Consider the following 26596-nt stretch of genomic DNA (forward strand, 5'->3'; position numbering starts at 1 on the left):
GGTGATTTTATGAAAAATGTATGTATGTATGTGTATATGTTTCTAAGGAAGGGGTCTAATCTTTTCTCAGTCTCTCAAATAATAGCCACTTCTCAAGAAGACGAAGAACTGTATACCTAAAGCATAATTATGTTTGTTAAAAAAAAAAAAGGCCCCCAAATATTATCAAAGTTCAGTGACACCTTAGAATTGGAAAATCTGGGACTCACCAAATTCCATGGCGCACGAGCATTTGTTAAATATCCCGTCTATGGATTTGGATAGAGATGCGCTGTGGTGTCAGAGATGTGGAGTACGTGTTGCGTCCGTGTGTTTACAGGATAAATTCCGTATCTGTCTGCAATAACTGAAGTGTGGCCCCACCCCGTGTCTCCAGGAAGGTATCAAATAACAAAATCCCACAACTTTTAAATATTTTTTTTTCAACGTTTATTTATTTTTGGGACAGAGAGAAACAGAGCATGAACGGGGGAGGGGCAGAGAGAGAGGGAGACACAGAATCGGAAACAGGCTCCAGGCTCTGAGCCATCAGCCCAGAGCCCGACGCGGGGCTCGAACCCACGGACCGCGAGATCGTGACCTGGCTGAAGTCGGACGCTTAACCGACTGCGCCACCCAGGCGCCCCAAAATCCCACAACTTTTAAAACCACAAACCCTGAGATATCCTCGCATCCTATCATTGTGTTCTATAAAGGAGAAAAGGGGGATTCCAAAAATGGAAATGTTCACCGTGACTGCTGGAGTGAACGGACGTCTACTTCCTTGATGTCCAGCCAAGAGCCCGCCAGCTCATGTCATTATAAAGGGCTGGGCATCCTCTTCCTGCCACCACAGAAAGAAGTGTGTTTTTGCTATCTTACTAGCCTTCAAGGTGTCCTAGGTACCAGGTTTTATTCTGTAGTCGTGAAGGGTCCTCTTGACAAGGAGTAAAGTGAAGTAGGACTTTCTTGTTTGCCGAACAGAATAGTGGGAGATTCAGTGGAGTACAGGGTAAGTGGTTGTCAGCACAGGTTCTGGAGCCAGGACACCTGCCGGCAAGGCCCAGCTCTTGCCATTTGTGAGGTCACAAGCAAGCTTCTTAATTTCCTTGTGGAAACCTGTCCCTTGTCTGCAAAATGAGAATAAAAATAGTGTCTGTCTCCTAAGAGTTGTTCTGAGAATTATGTGAGTTCATAAACACGAGGCCTTTACAAGAGCACTCGGCTCATAGGACGAATGGCTTACGCCAGGCGGAGCTCATTCTCTTCCCCTCCTTTCTTCTTGGGTGAGGTCTTCAATGAAGCCGATTTTGAAGAGAGAAAGAGACTTTTACAATGACTTTACAAGCTGAATTTCATTTGTCCCCTTCCATTAGTTCTGCCTCCTGCCCAACACTGTTCCACAACTACCACATGATCAAGGGGTTCAATGGAAGGACTTTTACTGGTTTGCTGTTTGTCCTGTGAGTTTTCTGAGCTTATCTCTCTTAGCAGCCTTACAATTTGACATATCATATGGCCCATGATAAGTCTGTCTGGTGTCTTCATACATATTAGTTATTCTAAACTTCTTACTTTTTATATACTAGATGGGAAGAAACATATACTCTTTACTTTTCTAGCTTTATCCTTTTTTTTTAATCTTAGAAAAATATGTCATCAGACCCAAACAAAGGAAGGACAGTTACTGTAGATTGACCATCCAAAAGCCATTCCAATATCCCTTGCTTTCCCTCTACAATCAAAGTGAAAATGAAAGTACTCACATCCCCAACCTGCCAGGGGCTTATGGTGATGAATGCTCCATGTCTGGCCAATGAGATCTAAGATGAAGCCTGTGGATTAGATGTCTGAGGAACTTACCCTCTTCCCTTTATTTTTTCCTGAAATGAAATGATTTCTAGAAGTGAATCCATCGTCTTGTGATATCGGCATAAAACCATGCACTGAGGACAGCAGAGCAAGAAGATAGAAAAAAAAAAATTGAATTGATGTCATTGTTCAGCTACAGTATCAGCCCTGAATGCCTTACCCTTGGACTTCTGCTCTTAAATCAGACAAATAAAGCCATTATTCACATTTCATGCTGCTTCTAACCAAATACAATCCTAAATGATATAACAGACATTCTAACTTAATTAGTTGGGAATAAAAGGACCCAAAGACAACAATTATGCAAGATGTGTGCCCTCTTCAAGCCACACTGCTGTGAAAATCCTGGAAGAAATGGGAAAGACTGCAGATGAAAAGTTTTTGGAAAGTTATACAACTTTCTCATGATGAATATAGGGCACCTGAATAGTTATTAAGGGTATACTTCAATACAAGACACAGCAAAAAAAAGCCCTGTGGGATCCTACATGTGTATGAGGAAAGTTTGAAGTCCAAAGCTGCTTATCCCATTACTCTGGAGTCTGCCTCTTTCCAAACCATGCAAAATTAGATACAGTTATATGCTCTTAGGGGACTATCTGCAAAATGGTTGCTTACAGCTCCTTCTTGGCATCATAGGAAGAAAAATCTTCACAATAACATTTTCCATTTATTTTAAAGTACAAAACATTCATTTATGGCCTACTATGTGCAGTGCATTGGGCTAAGGGCTGAGCATGCAAAGATGGAAAGACCTAGGACTACCTTGAGGATTCAATTTAAGCATCATACAGTTCTATATATCACTGTAATGGTAAGTAGGGAAATATATACACATGTATGTATATGTGCATGTGTGTATATATCAAAAATTTTAGAAAGATACTATTTTATTAATTCGAGAGGGAAATGTTAATTAAATGTTAATTAAGCTCCTCTTCCCACCCCAGGACTGTATGTCTTCACCTCAACTCTTTATGGAAATCTTGGCCCTAATTTCACCAAAAGTCCCAAACTCTAACTTACACTGAATATATATATAATGCAGTAAGGAAGATATAATGACTATTGCTGGTGTATAGAAAAGTATCAATATCTTCTGCATGATTTTGTAATCAGTCAAATTATAAAATTTTCTTATCAACTAATGTTTTTGTTTTGTTTTTTCCTTAGGTACTCCTAGTAAACCATTAAACCATCAGCAAAATTAAAATCAAAACAAAACAAAACAAAAAAAGCCCCCAAACCCTAACAACTTAAATTTGCTTTATATTCAGATTTTTTTTTTTCTATTTCTTTTTTCTTGTCTAATTTCTTTCATTGGGCATTGCTGATAAAATAGGATTAAATGACTGGGATGATAGTGTTATCCTTGTTTGATACTTGCCCTTAAGGGGAATCCACTTGCAGAATCACTAAACAAACAAACACACACACAAACAAACAAATAAATAAATAGGCTTAGTAACAGATGGATCTCTAACTTCAACAGATGCTAAGGGAGAGAGAAGAAGAAGAATGCAGGCCATATGGGTTTGAAATAGCTATAAATCCAAATTTCTTTGTCACTAAAAGGTAGGTGTAATTCAGCAGAGTTCAAGCAATTCTGTCAGAATTGCCCGTTTTAATCTCCTCCAGCAAATCTGAATTGGGTCTTAGAGGGACATGATGTGGTGTGCCTGCCCTTTCCTCAACAAAAGAAAACAAAAATCTTACTGTTGACTTTCTACACAATTTTGGATATGATGCCAGCACAGAGTGCCTATGACATATACAGCCCATACTTATCCCCATATCTGATTTTTGATGCTAATAACACCTCATCTCCAATAATGTTACTTGACTAGAGAAATCGATAACCTTTAATTCCTGACTTTCATTATTTTTTTTTAATTTTTTTTATGTTTATTTATTTTTGAGAGAGAAAGAGAGACAGGGTGTGAGCGGAGGAGGGCAGAGAGAGAGGGAGGCACAGACTTGGAAGCAGGCCCCAGGCTCTGAGCCGTCAGCACAGAGCCTGACCCGGGGCTCGAACTCACAAGCTGTGAGATCATGACCTGAGCCGAAGTCAGACATCTAACCGACTGAGCCACCCAGGTGCCCCCTTCGTTGCTTTTGCTTAAGAATGTAGTTGATATGTTTTTTCTCTCTGATTTACAAGTTTCCTCTCAAGCAAGTTAGTAACTTATTACCTAGATATATATTAATGAGTTGTTGAGAAGGTGGAAGTTTTGAGGCAGATCAGTTTTTAATAGAAGGTACCATTTGTTTTTCAAGAAATATTTATTTATTTTAAAAGAGAGAGCAATTGAGAGAAAGGGCATGAGCGTGAGTGGGGGTGGGGCAGAGGGAGAGAGAATGAGAATCCCAAGCAGGCTCCACACTCAGTGCAGACCATGACCTGGGGCCTCCATCCTACGACCCCAGGATCGTGACCTGGGACGAAATCAAGAGTCGGACACTCAACCAACTGAGCTACCCAGGCGCCCCAAGAGAAGATAGCATTTGTAAAGCAAATTAATTTATAATCTGCTCTACAATTTTATATTTTCACCTCTTTGGGTTACTTAACATGAGAGTATATTACCACAGCTGAAATCACTTGTATATAAACAGTTTAGTGGTGCTTCTTTATCATCCCACCAGGCTTCTAATTTATATGTTGAGTGCAATATATTCTAGTAAAATGAGTAATTGGAAATGCAGTTACATGCATTACCTTGCCACTATAATTTTTTAAAATATTGTCAGCTTCCTGAAATGTCAGACAACGCCATTTAAATTCCAGTGTGCAATTTTTACCTTATCTATAGGAGTATCCTGAGACAGTAATTAGGTGGGACCAAAGTCATAATCATTATTTTCTCTAAGTAATGGATAGTGTATAATACATATCACCTTTCCAAGGTGTCAGAGAATTTTGCTTTTACTTTGATAACTGCAAAGTGCAATTAGAAAATCTGTCAAAATTATTTCATTACTTTTTGGAGAAGTCAAATTATTGAGGCATTTGGAAGGAGAAAAAATGAGGGTTATAAAGTGCTGGATACTTGATTATAAAACAGAGAGAGTCTACTACATTTAAATATTTTAAAAACTGCATTTCACACTAGGAACTCAAGTGCAGCCAACAGTTTTATGCATCAATTCTTTGAAAAAAAATGGTTTGCCTAAAAACTAACAACTGACTTTCAAAATTGGATTGTAAAGAGCATTGTTATTCTTTGCTTTGGACCATAAACTAAAAACTGAGATTCATTTACTAGGAGAAAAGGTGAAATTATATGTGTGTGTGTGTGTGTGTGTGTGTGTGTGTGTGTGTGTATACATATATGTGTGTGTGTGTGTGTGTGTGTATTTGCCTTGCTGAGTAATTACATATATTATATATATTATATGTATATACATAATCAATATGTATATATTTATATAAATATATAAATAAGCATCTCACATATGCAGGGCCCTGTGCTAAGTGTTAGGGATACAATGTGAATGAGAATGACATGGTATCTGCTTTCATGGAGGGAGCCCAAAGATAAGCAAGTAAACATATAAATGAAATAATTTCAGCTCATTATAAAGGCTAATAAGAAATTAAACAGAGTGAGGATAGATATGGTGACCTACTTAGTTACCATGGTGTGAGGAAGACTTTCTGAAGAGGTGACATTTGTCCTGAAGGAGGAGAAGGGGTGTTGCAAGTATTTGTGTCCATTCCTGGACATCTGATTCAATGATCTGAGGATCTCATTGATCACTGATATCAGATGGTGGGTCCTACATTACAAACATGGGTACAATAAAGAGTCCATCTTGAACATGTAACAACTCCAAAACAAGTATGAATGGTCACTAGAAAGTGAACTCAGATAAAATAGAGGACAAGATGTATGTCAACTGGTAGCATTAACTGTAGATAAAGAAATCCAAGTTGTTGGAAAATGTTATTTATCTGCATAACTGGACAGAAGAGAAAGATGCCAGGGTAGTGTTAGCCCTCTGCTCTTACCTCCTGGCTATTCAGCAAGGCAATACAGGATGGTTACTTCCTATTACAGTTGAAATACCCAGTTACAACTTTTCGTTTGTCTTTTGCTGGTTTTTGCAACTCTGCCTCCCCTCATTTTCATTCTGGTAGTTGCACTGTTTTCCTTTTAGGGAACCTTGTTTTCCTTGTGGTGTCCAATATTAATAAGGTTGTAAATTACCGTTCCTAGCCTGACCTTCCCAAACCAGGCTAAGGCTCTCATTCAGGGACTTTGAATCTTGAGCTGAGTGATAAAGGATGGAAAAATGATGTAGTTAGAATTCATTTATTCTAGCAGCAGCAGCACAGGATTTGACTGTCAGTAATTCCTGGTCTGTGTGTAGCCAGAGAGTAGCCCTCATTTCCATAAACTTCTAAGCCTGATTTTCTCTGTTCAAGATTTTTGTCTGTTGTATTAACCATGGAAGATCCTGCCAATAAATTACTTTTTTGCTCAAATTATTAGAATTGGTTTCTATTGTCTGCAACCAAAATTCTAATTCTTATGCTTCCCGGAGGGAAGCTATGATATCATTCCAGAATGAAGTACAACCATAAAGATCAGGCAAATCAGGAAATAGCCATTATTTTACAGAATCCCTTACATTAAAAAATAATAATTAAAATGGAGGGGAAAAAACTTCTCTAGCAAGAGCATAATTCTGCATTTCAACAGTGATTTAAGAAAATAAAGACAGCATTTTCTATAATTATTATTAAAAGATGTAATAACACTAATTAAGCATTGATATGCATATCAACTTGAGACAAGGACATAATGAGACACAGAAGAGGAATTAAAAGGGAAGGTCCTGAAAACATCTTCAGAAACATGGTCTGACCCAGGGGAACAGGGGCTTCAGGAGAGAGGCAAACCTGAACTCTTATGAATGGAACACATCACTGACTTCTTATCTCTAACAACTGGCAGATTGGACTAATCAAAGAAGAGGGGTCTCAAGGAGGACTCCTGCCCTAGGCAGGTATACTACCAGGGAACCATGACCAGAGGAGACTTCAACACAGGGACAGATGCTTGCCAAGAAGACTTAATTGCATAGAAATAAAGCTTTCTATTCTGAGTGTCAAGAGCCCAATATCCCCATCTAGTAAGTGAGCCCATTGGTTGGAGACAGCGAGGAGCAAAATGGGTATTATAGGAATCAAATCAATGAAAGAGAAGACAAAAACAAACAAACAAACAAATGCTCCAACAGCATGGAAAGGACAAAGAGGTTTAAATGAGAATTGATCATAAACACTGAAGATGCTTTCAACAAAACAACCACCAGAAAATAAGAAAGTGATAAGAAATAAAAACACATGAAAATCCTTAACATATATGTGTTTAACAACAATGTCAAAATATGTGAGCCAAAAGCTGATAAACTTCAAGGAGAAATAGATGAACGCACTACTACAGTTGAAGATTTCATGTCCTTCTATTGGAAATGGACAGACCCAAGAAGCAGAAAATCAGTAAACTTAACAACATCTTCAATCAAGTGACATCTAGAGACTTCAATTGACATCTAGAGACTACTTCATCCAACAATAGCTGAATGCATATTCTTCTCTAAGCTCACATTTATGAAGATAGATCACATTCCGAGCCATAACACACATTTTAACAAATTTTAAAAGATAGAAGTTACACAGTGTCTGCTCTTAGACCACAATGGACTTAAAGTAGAAATCAATATCCGAAAGATAACTGGAAAATCCCGAACTACTTGGATATTAAATAACACATTTATAAATAACACATTGGGTAAAGAAGAAATCTCAAGAGAAAATTTAAAATATTTTGAGCTAAACAAAAATTAAAACAAACTTATCAAACTTTGTGGGATATAATAAAAATAATTAATAAAGGGAAATTTATAGTGTTGAATATGCATATTAGAAAAGAAGAAAGATAAAAAAATCAACCATATAAAGTTCAACCTTAAGAAATTAGAAAAAGTAGATCAAATTAACTCCAAAGTAAGCAGAAGAAAATAAGTAATAAAAATTCAAACCACCACCAATGGCATTAAAAATAGGAAACCAAAAGTTGATTCTTTGAAAAAGATCAGTAAAATTGAGAAGTCTCTAGCCAGGCTAAATAAGAAGAGAAAAGAGATAAAACCCAAATCAATAAAATCAGAAAGGAAAGAGGGAATATTACTACATATCCTGTAGACTTTAAAAAGACAATCAAGGAATACTCTTAACAACTCTCTGCCCGTGAATTTATTAATCTAGATGAAATGGACCAAATACTTGAAAGACACAATCTGCTAAAACTCACACAAGAATCATATGATCTGAATAAATCTACATCTATTAAAGAAATTGAATCCATAATTAATTACTTTCCAAAACACAAAACACCACTGGTTGATTCTACTAGACATTTAAGGAAGAAATTATACTAATTATCTCTGATCTCTACATGAAGATAGAAGCAGGGAGAGTACTTCTTAACTCCTTTGAGGCCAGCATCACCCTAATACCAAAACTAGACAAAGACATTACAGGAAAATAAAACTACACAATAATATCTCTCATGAAATAGATGCAAAGATCCTTAATAAAATTAGATCCAACAATGGTGAACGGAATTATACACCACAACTAAATGGCATACATTCTAAGTATGCAAGACTGGTTCAATATTCAAAAATCAATTAATGTAATCCACTACCTCAGGAAGACAAATTACATGATCATATCAACAGATGCAGAAAAGCATTTGACAAAATCAACGTTAATTCATGATAAAAAAAAAAAAAAAACTCTGGGGGCGCCTGGGTGGCGCAGTCAGTTAAGCGTCCGACTTCAGCCAGGTCACGATCTCGCGGTCCGTGAGTTCGAGCCCCGCGTCGGGCTCTGGGCTGATGGCTCAGAGCCTGGAGCCTGTTTCTGATTCTGTGTCTCCCTCTCTCTCCGCCCCTCCCCCATTCATGCTCTGTCTCTCTCTGTCCCAAAAATAAATAAACATTGAAAAAACAAAACAAAACAAAACTCTGTAAATTAGGAATAGAGAGGAACTTCTTCACCTTGATAAAGAATATCTACAAGAAACCTAATATCATACTTAATGATGAGAAACTGAAAGCTTTCCCACTCAACTCAAGAACAAGGCAAGGATATCTCCTCTCATCCTGATTTTAAACACTACTAGAAGTCCTAGCTAATACAATATGACAAGAAAAGGAAATAAAAGGTATACAGTTGAGAAGGAAGAAATAAAACTTTTTTCACAAATGACACTGTTGTCCATATGGAAAACCCCCAAAAATCAACAAAAAACTCCTGGAACTAGTTCTCAGGTATAGCAAACTAGAAGGATAAAAGATTAATATAATAAGTTAATTTTCTTCCCATATACCAGCAAAGAACAAATGGAATTTGACATTAGAAACATGATACCACTTATTATAGCACCAAAAAGAAAAGAAAAATAAAAGAGAGCGAGAGAGAGAGAAAGACTCAAATATACGGGGCGCCTGGGTGGCGCAGTCGGTTAAGCGTCCGACTTCAGCCAGGTCACGATCTCGCGGTCCGTGAGTTCGAGCCCTGCGTCGGGCTCTGGGCTGGTGGCTCGGAGCCTGGAGCCTGTTTCCGATTCTGTGTCTCCCTCTCTCTCTGCCCCTCCCCCGTTCATGCTCTGTCTCTCTCTGTCCCAAAAATAAATAAAAAAAAAAAAAAAAAAAAAGAAAGACTCAAATATAAATCTAACAAAATATATATTATATAAGGAAAACTACAAAACTATGATGAAAGATATCAAAGAACTTAAAAGCTAGAGAAATAGCCCATGGTCACGGATAGGAAAACTCAATATTGTCAAGATGTCAGCTCATCCCAAATGGATCTACAGTTTCAAAGCAATCCCAATAAAAATTCCAGTAAATTATTTTGTGGAAATTGACAAATTTGTTCCAAAGTATGTATAAAAAGACAAAACCTAGCATAGTCAACAGAATATTGAAGAAGAACAGTCAGAACAAACACTATGTATCTTCAAAACTTACTGAAAAGCTGTAGAAACCAAGACATGGTGGCACTGCAAAAGAATAGGCAAATATATCAATGGAACAAAATAGAAAGCCCAGAAATAGACCCACATAAATATAGTCAACTGATCTTTGACAAAGGAGCAAAAGCAATACAATGAAGGAAAGACAGTTGTTTAACAACCAGTGCTGGAATAACTAGACACTCATATGCATGAGAAAATCTATGCACACACCTGACCCCTTCACACATTTTTTGCTGACAAATGAAAGAAAACTCTAAAAATAAAAGTGAGGCTTAAATTGAATACTAATTCTATTATCTGAAGTTCTTGGGCTAAATCCCAGAGATTACATTCTCTCAAGTTAAAGTGAAGTAGGTGGTGAAAGAAACAGAAAAAAATCTGCTACTAGGGCTATTCTGGGATTTTAGATTTTTCAGGAATTTTTTCTGTTGAAATTATCAGAGATTCATACAATTAATATAGGAAAAACATCCTCATGGCCTAGGTGGGAAGTGATGAGAAGTGTGGCAAACTAGATCATACAAGACCATAAACACAAATTCAATTTTTTTTTTTTTTTACATTTATTTATTTTTGCGACAGAGAGAGACAGAGCATGAACGGGGGAGGGGCAGAGAGAGAGGGAGACACAGAATCGGAAACAGGCTCCAGGCTCTGAGCCATCAGCCCAGAGCCTGACGCGGGGCTCGAACTCCCGGACCGCGAGATCGTGACCTGGCTGAAATCGGACGCTTAACCGACTGCGCCACCCAGGCGCCCCACAAATTCAATTTTTTTAATGTTGATTTATTTTGACAGAGAGAGAGAGCTGGCACATATGCGTGAGTGGGAGTGGGGCAGAGAGAGAGGGGGACAGAGGATCTGAAATGGGTTCTGTGCTGACAGCAGACCCTGATGTGGGGCTCAAATTCACAGTGAGATGATGACCTGAGCTGAAGTCAAACGCTTAACCCACTGAGCCACCCAGGTGCCCCAACACAAATACAATTTTTAAAAACAAATGTGCTGTAAGACACACCAAAAGACATTGATGAAAGAAATTGATGAAGACACAAAGAAATGGAAAGATGTTCCATGCTCATGGATCAGAAGAACTAATATTGTAAAAAAATGTCCATATTACCCAAAGCAATTTACAGATTCATTGCAATTCCTATCAAAATTCCTATGTCATTTTTCACAGAAATGGAACAAACAATCCTAAAATTTGTATGGAACCACAAATGAAATAAAAAAGCCAAAGCAATCTTGAAAAAGAACAACTAGGCTGGAGTCATCATACTTACTAATTTCAAACTATATTACAAAACTCTAGCAATCAAAACAGTATGTTATTGGCATAAGAACAGATACATAGATCGATGGAACAAAACAGAGTCCAGAAATAAACTCACGCCTGTATGGTCAGTTAAATTATGACAAAGGAGTCAAGAATGTACAATGGAAAAGGGACAGTGGAAAAACTGGACAGTCAGGTGCAAAACAATGAAACTGAACTCTTATATTATACCATACACAAAATAAACTCAAAATGGATTAAAGACTTGAATGTAAAACCTGAAACCATAAACCCTTGGAAGAAAACATAGAGGGTAAGCTCCTTGACATTGGTCTTGGCAATGACTTTTTTTTTTTACATTTGACAACAAAAGCAGGCAACAGATACAAAAATAAACACATGGTAGTATACATCAGATTAAAAAGGTTTTGCACAGCAAAGGAAACCATCAACAAAATGAAAAGGCAGCATAGCAAATAGGAGAAAATATTTGCAAATCATATATCTTACAAGGGGTTAATATCCAAAATGTGTGAAGAACTCATGTAACTCAATAGCAAACAATAAGAATAATAAGCAATCCAAAAATAAAAAAGAAGAAGAAGAAGCAATCCAGTTTAAAATGAGAAGAGGGGTTCCTGGGTGACAGTTGAGCGCCCAACTATTAATTTTGGTTCAGGTCATGATCTCATGGTTCATGGGATTGAGCCCTGTGCTCACTCCATGCTGACAACTGGGAACCTGCTTGGGTTTTCTCTTATTCTCTCTCTCTGTCAAAATAAATAAACTTGAAAATTTCATTTTTCCAAAAAAGCATACAAATGGCCAATAGGCACATGAAAAGCTGTTCAACATCACTAATCATCAAGGAAATGCAAAGACATCACCTCACATCTGTTTGAATGGCTATTATCAAAAAAGATAAAAATAACAAGGCAGGGATATGGAGAAAAGGGAACCCTTGTGCACTATTGATGGGAATGTCAATTGGTGCAGCCACTATAGGAAACAGTATAGAGGTTCCTCAAAAACTGAAAAGTAGAACTGCCATATGATCCAGCAATACCACTTTTGGGTATATATCCAAAGGTAATGAAATTGCTATCTCAAGAGAGATTTCTGCACCTCCACATTCACTACAGCATTATTTACAATAATCAAAACATGTAAACAACTTAAGTGTCTATTGACAGATGAATGGCTAAAGAAAATGTGGCATATATGTGTGTATATGTATATTCAGTCACATAGAAAAGAAGAAAATCCTGCCACTTGCACCAACGTGGAGGGACCTCGAGGGCATTATGTTAAGTGAAATAAGTCAGGCAGAAAAAGACAAATACTGCATAATCTCACTTATATGTAGAAGTGAAAAAAAAAAAAAAACCTCATAGTAACAGAGATCAGATTGGTGGTTGCCAAGGGTAAGGGGGTAAGGGATGGGGGAGACAGGTAAAGGTGGTCAAACGGTACAAACTTCCATTTATAAGATAAATAAGTTCTGGGGATATAATGTATAGCATAATGACTATAATTAGCCACACAATATTCTATGTTTGGAAAGTTACTAAGAGAGCAGATCTTAGAAGTTCTCATCACAATAAAAAAAATCATAACTATGTGAAGTGATGGATGTTAACTAACTTTATTGTGGTAATCACTTAACAATATGTACATATATCAAATCAAGATGTTGTACATCTTAAACTAATATAGTGGCATTTGTCAATTATATTTCAATAAACCGGGTAAAAAGGGAAAGGAAAAACAGGGGCACCTGGGCGGCTTAGTTGGTTGAGTGTCCAAGTCTTGATTCTGGCTCAGGTCATGATCCCACAGTCATGGGATCAAGCCCCACATAGGGCTCCATGATTGTGGGCCTGCTTGGGATTCTCTCTCTATCCCTCTCTCTTTGCCCCTCCCCTGTGCTCTCTCTGTCTCTCAAAATAAGTAAATAAACATTTAAGAAAAAGGGAGAGATAAACAAGTGTGTTGGACATTGAAATTAAAAATATAATACTATTCACTATGATATCTAAAAAAAAGAAATACTTAGGTGTAAATCTAATAAAGCATGTACAGGACTTACATACTAAAATTTATAAAATGTTAGTGAAAGAATTTTTTTAAAAAAGCTAAATGGAGAAATGGAAATGGCCATGGTTAGAAGACTCATTGTAGCAAAGATGTCAATTTCCCTCTAAGTGATACATAGGTTTAATGTCATTTGTATCCAAATCCCAACAAGTCTTTTTGTAGATATGGACAGTATTATTCTAAAATTTATATAGAATGACCAAAGGAATAGAATCGCTTAAAAATTTTTGAAAAAGAAGAACAGAAGAGGAATTGGTCTACCTAATTCAAGACCTGCTATAGCTGGAATAATCAAGACAGCACAATGTTGACAAAAGAATGGACACATACGTCAGCACAACAGAATAGAGAACTTAGAAAATATTTTCAATAGGCTTTTGACAAAGTTGCAAAAGCAATTCGATGGAGGAATGATAATTGTTATTTTTATTTATTTTATTTTTTTCAAGGTTTCAGTTTATTTTATTTTGGAAATTGTAGTCAGTTAGCATACAGTGCAATATTGGTTCAGTTTCAGGAGTAGAATTTAGTGATTCATCACTTCCATGCAACACCCAGTGCTCATCACAAGTGCTCTCCTTAGAGCTCATCACCCATTTAGACCATCTCCCACCCATCTCCCTCTGTCAACCCATTGCTTGTTCTCTATCATTAAGAGCCTCTTGTGGTTTGTTTCCCTTTCTTCTCTTGATTCTGCCCTTTATCATATGTTCATCTCTTTTTGTTTTTTCAATTGCACATATGAGGGAGATCATATGCTGTTTGTCTTTCTCTGCCTGACTTATTTCACTCAGCACAATACATTCTAGCTCCATCCATGTCATTGCAAATGTAAGATTTTATTCTTTTTGATGCTCGAGTAATATTCCATTGTGTATGTATACCACATCTCCTTTATCTATTCATCATTCAATGGACATTTGGGCTCTCTCCCCAGTTGGCTATTGTTGATAATGCTGCTATAAACATTGGGGTGTGTGTGCCCCTCTGAATCTGTATTTTTGTATCCTTTTGGTAAATACATAATAGCCCACTTGCTGGATTGTAGGGTAGTTCTATTTTTAGTTTCCTGAGGAACCTCCATACTGTTCTCCAGAGAGGCTGCATCAGTTTGCATTCCCACCAATAGTGCAAGAGGGTTCCCCTTTCTCTGCATCCTCATCAACACCTGTTGTTTCTTGTGTTGTTAATTCTAGCCAAGGAATGATAATTTCTAAATAAATATTATGGAGCTGTTGGGACATCCTTAGGTGACAAATTTAGGTTCTATCTACAGCTCACACCTAATACAAAAATTAACTCAAAATGGATCACTGATTTAAGCGTAAAATGTAAAATTTTTATTTACAAGTAGGATAAAATTTTTCATCATGACCTAGGGCTAGGCAAATAATTATTTGACTTGACACCAAAAGCATGATCCATCAGGGGAAAATCCATAAATTAGGCTTTATTAATATTAACAACTCTCGCTCTGTGAAGTTCCCTGCTAAGAGGATAAAAAGATAAGTCACAGAGCGGGATAAAATATTTGCAAGCCATATATATGAGAAAGGACTAGTATTTAGAATTCTCAAACAGCAACAATATGAAAAACAGTCCCATTAGAAAATGGGCAAAAGACATGAAAGGACATCTCACTGAAGAGGATGTGCAGATGGCACAGAAGCACATGAAAAGATGTTCAATGTCATTAGCCATTAGGGAAATTCACATTAAAACCACAATGAGATATTGCTAAACGTCTACCAGAATAGATCAAATAAAAAATAATGACAGCATCAAATGCTGGCAAGGATGTGCAGAAATTAGATCACTCATGCATTGCTGATAAGAATGTAAAATGACACGACTACTTTGGAAAATAGTTTGGCAGTTTCTTCGTAAACTAAACATGCAAGTACCATATGACCCCGTGATTGTACTACTGGGCATTTATCCCGGAGAAATAAATCTTATGTTCACCCAAAAACCTGTATACAAATGTTCATAACAGCTTTATTGATAATAGCCAGAAATTGGAAACAACCCAGATGTCCTTCAATGAGTGAATGGTTAATGAACTACGGGACTTCCATACCAAGGAGTACTTCTCAGCAGTAAAAAAGGGACAAATTATTCATGAGCACAACCACTTGGATGAATCTCTGGAGAATTATGCTGAATTAAAACATGCCAGTCCTAATAGGTTATATACCCTTTAATATAATATTCTCAAAGTCACAAAATTATAGCAATGCAGATTAATAGTTCTGGGAGGTTAGGAAGGGAAGTTGCTGTAGTTACAAAGGGCAACATGAGGAATCGTTGCAGTGACAGAAATTTTCTGTATCTTGACTGTGTCAGTGACAATATCCCTGTTGTGGTATTATACTTTTGGAATGTGTTACCATTGGGGGAAGCTGGGTAAAAGTGTATTTAGGATTTCTCTCTATTACTTCTTACAAATGCATCTGGATCTGTAATTATCTCAAAATAGTAATTTGTATTAAAAAATAATTTACTGTGCTCACCTACTCTCAATCCAGCAATTCTCCCAAGTCTATACTCAAAAGAAATGAGAGGTAAATCAAACAAGAGACATGTACAAGAATGTTCATAGCATCTTTTTTCATAAGAGCACCATTTGGAAACAATCTAAATGCCTATCAGCAGTAGGAGAGATAAATAAATTGTGATATATCCATACAAAATATTACACAACAATAAAATAAAAAGAACACACTATTTTTATATGTTCCGACACTGGTGAATCTCCCAGTCATAATGATGAATTAAAGGAGCCAGACACAAAAGTGGACATGCTATATGAGTCCAATTTCATGAAGTTCAAGATCAGGCAAAAAACTGACAAAGAAAAATGTCAGATCAAAGGTTCCTGCCGAGGAGAGAAGTCTGGGTAGTGATGAAGCTGGTATACCTAAATGTCAAAATCCAAAAAGTTGTGCCCTTAAGGTATGCACCCTTTGCACCAGCTATACCACAATAAAACAAGTTTAAAAGATGTCAAATATTTTTAAATAGAACAAACCGAAAATACTGTGCTAATCCAATAACACATCTCTGTAGCCTATGGTGTAACTATTTATAATCTGTGGTCTAGGAGAATTTTTCACCTCATTTTAGAACTACTATAAAACACAAAGACAGCTGGATATCAGGAATTAGACTAGAAACTGGGCCATCAGTCTTCCATCCAGCAGTAGAACCAAGGGCAGTATGCAAGTAGCACGTAAGCAAACAGATGCTAGGGCTAAGAACAATTACCCTCTCTGCAGGAAGCTCCAAGAGGGGATAAGCCTCATATACAAGCATGAGTAAATTAACCACAGAAAAATGGAGCTTACCAGCAAACAAACAAAAAACAAACAAACAAAAAGCAGTAAAAGGAAAAAGCAGAATTCATTCTAAAGACTTAAGAGAAAATCCCTCATGTGATTCCTCACTGGAACCAGAATGGGGGAAAGTTTCACTTCCTCAATATTATCGAAAAACCTTGACTTCGGTGAAAACACAGTCATATGAAAAGAGAGGTTAAAAAGCCACACACTAAGATTAAAATGCAATGAAGTATATAGAAAAAATGAGCTGGATCCTATAAAGAATTAATGGCAGAGAAGTAAATATGTAGCAGGAAGCCATAAAAGCACCATTACAGCTAGTAGAGGGTAGAAGTGATACTGAGGACAAGGTAATCGTTGAAACAGAAGACAGCCGGAACTGTTCTCTATGAATGCAGGAAGGACAAAGCAAGGAAAGTGGTAAGATCCCAAGTGGAAGACAAAACCAATGAAAGTAACCGCAGCCAACAAAAAACACAGATTCGATATAGACTTATAGGTGTTAATTCAGGATCTAACCACGACATTGCAAAAGAAGCAATAAGCACATAATTAGACAAAATTCATCAAGAAACCCCCCCCAAAAAAATCCAATTCTGTTATATGCAAACAGAAAGTATTAAGCATGTACCAGACTAAACTGAAGAAAATAGATGCACACCTAAATATATACTAGCCAAGTATTTGAATAAAATAGAGTAATTTTAGAGGCGCCTGGGTGGCTCAGTCAGTTGAGCATCCAACTTCAGCTCAGGTCATGATCTCACGGTTTGTGAGTTTGAGCCCGCATCAGGCTCTGTGCTGACAGCTCAGAGCCTGGAGCCTGCTTCAGATTCTGTGTCCCCCTCTCTCTCTGCCCCACCCCTGCTTGTGTTCTGTCTCTCTCTGTCTTTCAAAAATGAATAAACATAAAATTTTTTTAAAGGGAGTAATTTTATAAACTCTTAGGAGCTTCCAGGCAGAAATTACAGGTTTTCTAAAAACAGAGCCAACCTCCATTGGAAGACAATACTACAGCGGCTACAGAACTTTGAAGGAGAAAGGTTGTGTCTGAAGAAGTATTTACATAACTAAGTTTCTTTTTCTTAGGTGAAGACGACAGGATAGTCTTAGCCATATGCAGGGATTTACCTTCAAAAAATATTCTTCAAAAGATGCCTCCACAGATAGAGAAATAGATTTAAAAAAAAAAAAAAAAGAAAAGAAATCCAAAAAAAGGAACTTGTTGCAATCAGAAAACTGGGTGCCTGTCCTGAGAGGAAGTCAAGAGGCCAGCACCGGGCTTACCAGAAAACTCCATAGGAGTCAAGTCACCCCAAACCCATGGGCAGTTGATGGTCTGTGTCTATTTCACTTGAAAGTGGTGAGGATACATCAACCAAGATAGGGCTATAAAATAGATGATTTCATCACGAATTACCACTTCTCATTACCATAATGACTCTACTGTTAAACAAAAAAAATAGCCCTTAGATAAAAACCCTCCCTTGGATTCAGAGATTAATTAAATGTGATTTATTAAAATGTCAAAAGCAAAATCTAATCCTATAAACTGGAATAAAACTTAAACAAAATGTTAACCCATTTAAATGTAAGCAACTGAAATCAAAATAAGATTGTTTTCAGAGTATTGCATATTTGTTTAGAAAAAATCAAGAAATACAGATGAATAAGCAAAAGGAAATAATATTCTAACCAGAACTTCAACTCTCAAAGATCCTAATAGTTTCAATGTGGAAGTATTCTTCCAGATATTTGCCAGTGTGTATTAATATTCAAAAATAAATGTGACATGAATATAAAACCTACATTTGTTCTCTGACAATGTAATGCAAACAACTTTCTATATCAGTACATATGCTTCAATAACATCACCTTTGTAACTATGGGAGGAAGTAACGGAGAGGATACGAGCTCTGACTGACCGACTGCAAGCTGGGCCCAGGCAATTGGGGAGATTGCCCTCTGCATCCGGACCAGTTTCAGATTGCACCAAAGAACTCCCGAGTGTGCAAACCAACTGTAATAGAGTATTAACATTATGTATCTATAACATAATTACTTAGCTAAAACCGAAGTTCCCCCCCTTTACACTATTATAAACAATGCCATAATCAATAACTTTGCAACACAATGCATGTCCCTGAAATAGACCTGATACACATTGATAAGAACTTCATATACAGTAAAAAGATTATCATAAGTCACTGAAGAAACAATTGTTTATTTTACAAGTGTGTGAAAAAATACCTACTTGGGGGAAAAAAACTCTAAAGATTATCACTCTGCTCTGTAGACCAAACATACTGCAGATACTTTAAATGATTAAAAATAATACAGATAGATAAAAATCAGCAGATACTACAGCCAAATATTTATGCAATCTCTGAATAGGAAATGCTTACTCCCACAATGTAAAAACTGGAAAATGTCACCAAAAAAGTGCTCATTAATTTGACATAAACATTTAAAAAGCTGATGGCTTAAAATTTTAGCAAAATGTAAAAGGAGACAATAAGCACAATCCTATTTGTTACGTCTGGCCAATCCTCTTCATGTGCAAAGGACATTTAAGAACCCGTAAAAAGATCTTAGTTTCCAGGTTCTCATAGGAAAATAGTGGCTGCTTAAATTTTGACCTTTTCTCACATTCTTGAAAAAATCAACATTGAGAACAAATAGAGTCACGCAGGGCCCGCTTATATAGCATGACGAGGATGCTGAAACCACAGGTCAGTTGACGTTGAGGCTGGGAAATAAATCCAAAAACAGCACAGACTACTCCAGACCACTCCCCTCAGTATCCAGTTGGACAGGGACTACATAGAAGGAGGTTGAACGTGTCATACGTATCAACCAGGCATCCCCCAGAAGGAGACGGTCACACCTGGCTAGGAAAACGTTGCAAAGGGACTTGAGCTCTGGTGGCCCTGAACTCAGGCTAATGGGGAATTGTGATGAAGGACCTTGGAACATTCATGAGAGTAGATAAGGCACATAAGGATAAAATGTTGGCCATTGTTGAATCTAAACAATGGGTATATGACTGATCATTGTATTTGCTTATATGCCAAAAATCTGACCAATAATTTAAAAGAAACATTTATTTGAAATAAATTTTCAATATCCGTATGAATAAAAAATACTAATTAAAACAAAATTCTTCTTCTTTTTTTTTTTTTTTTTTTTTTCCTTTTTTGCTAGCAGAGGTACTGGATTTACAAGTTCAAGGGTATTCAACTGTGTGCGGTTGACCCACCAGTGAGGTTGGGAGTATAAATTGATCAAACCTTGTTGGAAAGCAACTTAGTGAATTAGTAATACCTTTCTGAAAAAAAATTTGAGTATTTCAAGAGATTTTTATTTTATTTTATTTTTTTTTAATTTTTTTTTTCAACGTTTTTATTTATTTTTTTGGGACAGAGAGAGACAGAGCATGAACGGGGGAGGGGCAGAGAGAGAGGGAGACACAGAATCGGAAACAGGCTCCAGGCTCCGAGCCATCAGCCCAGAGCCTGACGCGGGGCTCGAACTCACGGACCGCGAGATCATGACCTGGCTGAAGTCGGACGCTCAACCGACTGCGCCACCCAGGCGCCCCTCAAGAGATTTTTAGAACAGCATGTCTTTGATCCTATAATTTCACCCAAGGTGAAAGCTATAATCATAGACCTGAAAAAAGACCAGTGTACGAAGATGTTCATCCCAGCGATATTTATGATAAATTTCTAGACATTCCTGATGTCCAAGAGTAAGAGAAAGATTTTTTTAATTATGATATTTTACATAGAGTCGTTTTTATATGATTTCTGGCAATCAACGGCATGTTTTCAAATGGAGTTGACGATGTGACAAAATGCTACTGCTAAAGCATTGAATGAAAAAGAGCAAAATAGAAGGTTAAATATAAAAGATGTGTAGTTCATGTATCTGATCTGAACAGCGGTCTTCTAGGCATGATGGGCTTATGAGTAAATTTAATATAATTTCCTGTATACATAAAATAATCTTCTACAGTAATCATATATCATCATTATAAGATTAAAATATATATAATAAATATTTAAAAATACATCTCTCTTAATTTGCATGACTCTGCTTAATTGCTATAGTAAACTTCATATGAGTCCCACTCTGGCAATTAATCTTTTTGTTCTGTTATAAATTCCTAAAGTTAAAGAGTCTCTTCAAGCATTGTTAAAGAGATATTTGTGCAAGAGAACCTGTTTGATAACTGCTATGAAGTTCCTTAAGCCCATGTGAGCATTGTATATACTATTATTACCTAAGAAAAAAACAGAACCTGCTTTTAAGGGGAACTCAGACTACATATCAAAATTCCTAAAAATGTGCAAACTCTAGGACTCAATAATAGCACAGGTAGGAGTTTTAAGAAACTGGGGTTAATTTTAAGAAAAAAATGGATGCATGTATTTTTAGATGTATTTATAAACATTTTCCACATAGGATTTTTTAAGAGTATAAAAATAAAAACAACCTAAGTTTTTATCAGTACGTAAGTAGTGAAATAATATATGGTGATTATAAATGGTGTATTTATTTCATAAAATGAAATACTATACATCAATATTAAATGATGATCTTAAAGATTATTTATATAAACACAAGATACTCAGGCAGTCTATCAAATGAAAAGGCTCATTACAAAACATATATGGTGTGGACCATATGTACTCATAGTTATTTCCATAGAAAAAACATGGAAGAACATTTACCAAAATGTTAATAAAATTTATATATTGATATTTTCTTCATTTTCCATTTGCTTATCTGGAAATCCCACAATTCCTGTTGCAAACATGTATTGATAACAAGAACATAATTTGTTTTGTTTCTAAAATGTAAAAACAACATTGATAAGTTTCATTGGAACCTACTAGGGAATGAATGTTCAGCAAGTGGACAGTAGGGGGTTTCGAGGAGGGCTATGGCAAGGTTGTTTTAAAGACCTTTGTATTTCTTTTCAAACTACCACCAGCTTCCCCTTCTTTCCTTCCTTTCCGGCCGGGGAGTTCTGCAGAATCTAGTTTGCTTCCAAGATGGGATGTTTGCACAAGGCTGAGTGACCCGTAGGTGAGAGAGGATGTTGCTGGGGCAAGATACCAAAATAAACACAAGGCAAAAGGGACGTGGGGTGCTGAATGCCAGAGTTTCTGATACTGAGTGCATTTACAGTGCTATGAAAGCTCGAAAACGTGGAAAGCTAACTCATGGACTGACATATTGATGAAACAAATCAGATACAGATGATTCATGCATAATCAGAATTCTCTGGTTTTATTTATAAAATTTATCAGGCTACTGGCATTAGAAGCCTGTTTACAGTGTGCTAGGGCCCCTTCTCATGCTCTCTCCATGTGTGGGAGAGAAGTAACAGGGGCCAAGCTCACCTGCTAATTCATGTTCTTGGCACATTCTCTGGACCCCAAGGTGCTGTGATTATGCTTAGATGTGGTGGTAGCTCATAATACTATAATCCCTCCCCTGACCACTTCCTCCACCCCAGGCTGGGCAGAAGCAGCAAAAGGGGCCCATCTGTGTTCATAACCAACCAATCAGAATTGACTCAGGGGGACAGCCAATTTGGTTTAGTCCCTTGAGGGATAAAGAGGAAAGAGCACATCTCTATACCTGGGATATTTTTGGAATTTGTTTTTCTCCCAAATTATGTTTGTAGGCAAGGGGAAAGCAGAGAAAATAGGGAAATATATGGTTTGACTAGAACCCAAGAATCCAGAGTTCTTGGGTGACAGCAACTGGAGCAAAGATGCTTCTGTTAAAAAGGTTTAGACCCTACATCTCACCCCCAAACATGCATACACATATCATGTATCTGTTTACATTTATTAAGGGCCTGAGAGAAGTCCCCAGGGAGAACTAAAGAAAAAAAAGGTCAGGAACCCTATGAACGCATAGAGACCTACATGGTAAATTACAGGGAGGGGAATAGGAAAGTGGGGATGGCCAGTTCTAGCAGAATCCAGGAGGGGAGCTGGCCCATGGCAACCCTGGGAGAGAAGATACCGTAAGAAAAAGGGAGATTTATACTTTGTCCCATAGGTAGCACAGTTGTCTGAGCAAAGGGCTGGATTGGGGATCTAGATATGACATGCGGCCAGGCAGGTGCTGGAACTTATCCAATGCCAGCTTCCCTGGCTACCTGAGTGACTCTGCGGTACCTGTCTCTGTGTAGGTGAATAAAATGTATGACAATACTGGGCACTTGGGCAACTTCTCAGTGGGACCCAACTTGTATGAGAATAAAAAATGAGGAACCTTTGTCCTTTGCACTTGGAGAGGGAGGATCATTCTCTCACAGCACCATGGGAATTGAAATGATAGCAATGAATTTCCTTAATAATGTGTCCCAAGATGCCATGGCAGGTGGCGAATGGAGGTGAATAAGAACTGAGACCAGAGACAGAGCAGCAGTAGCCTCTCCTGCCGAATCCTGTTCAGAGGGACAAACCCCAGCTCCTGGCACAGAGATGTGAGCATCAAATATAGGGAAGCAGGCCTGGGGACTCTTAAAATATCTGGGAGGGGGGCGCCTGGGTGACTCAGTTGGGTAAGCATCCGACTTCAGCTCAGGTCATGATCTCACAGTCCGTGAGTTCGAGCCCCGCATCAGGCTCTGTGCTGACGGCTCAGGGCCTGGAGCCTGCTTCGGATTCTGTGTCTCCCTTTCTCTCTCTGCCCCTCCCCTGCTCATGCTCTGTCTCTCTCTGTCTCAAAAATAAATAAAACCTTAAAAAATTAAAAAAATATATCTGGGAGGGAGAAATCTATAAACAATTGCAAGACAAGTAGGTGGTTAGGAGAATCAAGAACACCTTATTTAATGTTATGAATACATTCTGTCATTTAAACCCAGGTTGGTGAAGCAAGACACATGCCAGTCACACTACAGAGATCAATGATCCCAACCTGTCTCCCCAAGTGATGTTGCAATTTGCATCATCAAATATATGTTCCCCAGGTTGAAAACTACCTCCAGCCCGTGTCCTTAATATTTCCTTCAGATTATAATTGTAAAAACATTGTAATGGGGAGTAAGCATGAAAAACAGTGGGGAAATGAGAGAAGTTTGTGTGAGAATTATGCTAGATTAAAGATGGCAATAAACCTTTGTCTCTTTTCCCACCAAGTGATGAGATCTGTTGAACCACTCCTTGACTTCACTGACCAAAACTGGACAGCCAAACTAATGTTATGTCAGTTCTGGAGCTAGCCTTGAAGAAAAGGCTAAAACTGCTTTCTAAATCTTCCAAAGGTGAGTGGGCATGTATAAAACTCAACTACCCTACTGGAGAAATCTCCTAGAGGGCCCCGAAGCTACAGAGAGGCAGAGGTGAGCTAAGCTTTCAAGACACCCTCACCAAAACCCTTGCTGTATGACTGAAGTCTCTTGCCCTTCCCGACCAGACCAGCTGAATATCACTGGAGCAGCCCTGTCATGACCATGTGAAACAAAAGAATAGCCCAGCAGAATTTTGACTGAATTCTTGACCCATGAAATTGTGAGCTGTAATATGAAGGGTTGTTGTCTTAAAGCCTACTAAGTTTGGGGAATTGTTACATAGCAATAATAACTAGCAAAGTAGTATAGGCTTCACATTCCACCTAGTCTACCCAAGTCTACCGAAGACCCTCCTCTTGCCCCCTGGGTTTTTCCTATGTGAATGCTCATTGTGTAGATTCTCCTGAAAGATAGAAGCTCCATTTCTTGGAGAATGCTATAGGGATGTCACCAGGAAGCCCAGGAACGGCTCCTTCAGTGGTAGACAAGGAAGGCCCTTAGTGGGGCTGCTTTACTGCCTTTCTCTTCTTAGAATGTTCCCTGAGATCTACTCAGTCTGCACTCACCATCTTCATATAGGAAGGTCCAACCTTGGTTTCTCAATGAGCAGCCCCTCATTTCGTAGCCTGTCTTAGTCAATTAGAAGAGATGAATCTATCTGATGAGACTGAACAGGTGAATCCCAAAAGCCTCAAGTGTCTGGATTGTTTTTGATGCCTATTATATCACTTTTTGCTCTGCTGAAAATAGCTAATATCTATGTAGGTCACTTTCTTACTCGTAAATTGGAAATAATAACATCTACCTTCCCAGTATCTCAGGATTATTGTGAGATTCAAATAAGATGATGTGGGTGGAAGCTCTTTGTAAACTTGAAAATGTTGTGCACTTGCAATTTGTTATCGTCATTATGATTACTATTCAGGAATTAGTAAATTATAGATAGTGTTGGGACATGTGGGCTTAGTATTGTGTGATCTTAAGCAATCCAGTTAACATCTCAGCAATTTTCTCATCCCTAAAATGAGTGTTTACTAAATAATATCTAAGGATCTTTCCAGCTCTCAAATACTATGGCGGTGATTTTTAAGAGTCCTTGTTCGGCACAGGCAAAGTTATGCAGGGTATTCAAAGACAAAGGTGAGCCTTTCCTCACTGACTAAAAATCTGTAATGTAGTTGTTAAGATCAGTCAGGCTTAAAAAACAAATAATAATTCAAATGAACCTTTTTTGCTTATTTATTTATTTAGAGAGAGAGAAAGAGAGAGAGAGAGTGTGTGTGTGTGTGTGTGTGTGTGTGTGTGTGTGAGCGAGCATGGGGGAGGTCCAGAGAGAGAGGGAGAAAGAAAGAATCCCAAGCAGGCCCCACACTGTCAGTATGGAGCCAGATGCAGGGCTCAAACTTAGCAGGAACTCAGAGCAGGAACCCTGAGATCATGACCTGAGCCGAAATCAAGAGTTGGACACTCAACCCACTGAGCCGCCCGGGTGCCCTTCAAGTGAACCTTTTAAATAAAGATTCCCCAGAATGTGAAAGTCCTTGATGGGAAATTTGCCAGCTACTAGAGCATAATGTGACAATATTTGCTATTTACCCATCCAGACGCACTCTCTGCTCTGGCAGGCTGACTTGTATGGACCACATCAATGTGCTCCCTTGCTTCATGGCATCTGATTGGGTTCTGCTAGTCTAGTGGCCCACCAAGAGATGGAAGGAGAGAAAAGAAAGAAGTCAAGGTATTTATTACCTCTGCTTCCTCTCTCTGGGGTCATCCGGAGATGTCTGTTCCGTTGACCCAAGGGCACAGTGTCTCTCAAGTCTGCCCTCTCCACACGACACTATCCTTCCAAGTTATGTAGACTACTCTCTGCCCTTGCCTCTTTGCCCTGGGGATGAAAACAGTTCATCTGTAACTAACCCTGGAAGACTTCACAATCCATTCATTGGGGTAGGCAGCCTCCAAGATGGTTCCCAGGGATTCTGTTTCCCAGTAATCACACCCTTGTATAATCCCCTCTTCTTAAATGTGGGCTGGATTTATTGACTCACTTCTACCAGAATACACAGGAGAGCTAAGATGACACTTTTGAGATGAAGTTATGAAAAGGCTATGAATTCTATCTTGGCCATTCTCACTTGAATCACATGCCTGGGGGAAGCCAACTATTATGCCCCAGAACAGCCTTATGCCGTCACGACATGGAAGCAAGGCCTGTCCACAACTATGTGAGTTTGAAAGGAACCTGTTTGTCCCCAGTCAAGTTTTCAGATGAGACCACAGTACTAGCTAATAGCTTGACTATAATCTCACAAGAGACCTTGAGCCGCAGATAACTACCTCAGCTGTGCCTGAGTTCCTGACCACAGAAACTGTGAGGTAATAAATACTTCTTTTGAGCTTCTAGCTTGGGAGGCAATTTGTTATGCAGCAATAAATAACTAATGCACCTTGTAATTTCCCAACATACCGGCTATACCTTTGTAAACAGTCCTTTAATTGTCTTCTTCAAATTATCCTGATTTGACTATGCCAGATGTTTCCTGCTGGGGTCATAAATAGAAATAATATTTCCAGGCAAATAAATAAATTACATACTCTTTTCAGGTTTATTTCCCCTAAGACATGAAAAGAATAGATCATGTTT

The 26596-nt window shown here is 37.9% G+C and overlaps 1 long non-coding RNA gene across 11 annotated transcripts in view; it reads right to left on the reverse strand.

Moving 5' to 3' along the window:
• Window positions 1–404: 404 nt before the first annotated feature.
• LOC147583135 (uncharacterized) overlaps window positions 405–26596 on the reverse strand; it is an 82595-nt gene continuing 56403 nt past the window's right edge. For 7 of the 11 annotated variants that reach the window (XR_015245676.1, XR_015245675.1, XR_015245680.1 and 4 more), the window contains one exon: window positions 21165–25837. This is a non-coding gene — a long non-coding RNA (uncharacterized LOC147583135). Of the gene's footprint in view, window positions 1863–18470; window positions 18649–21164; window positions 25838–26419; window positions 26496–26596 lie in introns of those variants that run through there. The other 4 variants (XR_015245674.1, XR_015245673.1, XR_015245679.1 and 1 more) reach the window with 4 other exon arrangements.

The sequence above is a fragment of the Puma concolor genome, chromosome A2 (genome assembly GCF_028749965.1).
Source record: "Puma concolor isolate L17-30 chromosome A2, mPumCon1.1.hap2, whole genome shotgun sequence".
Taxonomy (NCBI): Eukaryota; Metazoa; Chordata; class Mammalia; order Carnivora; family Felidae; genus Puma; species Puma concolor.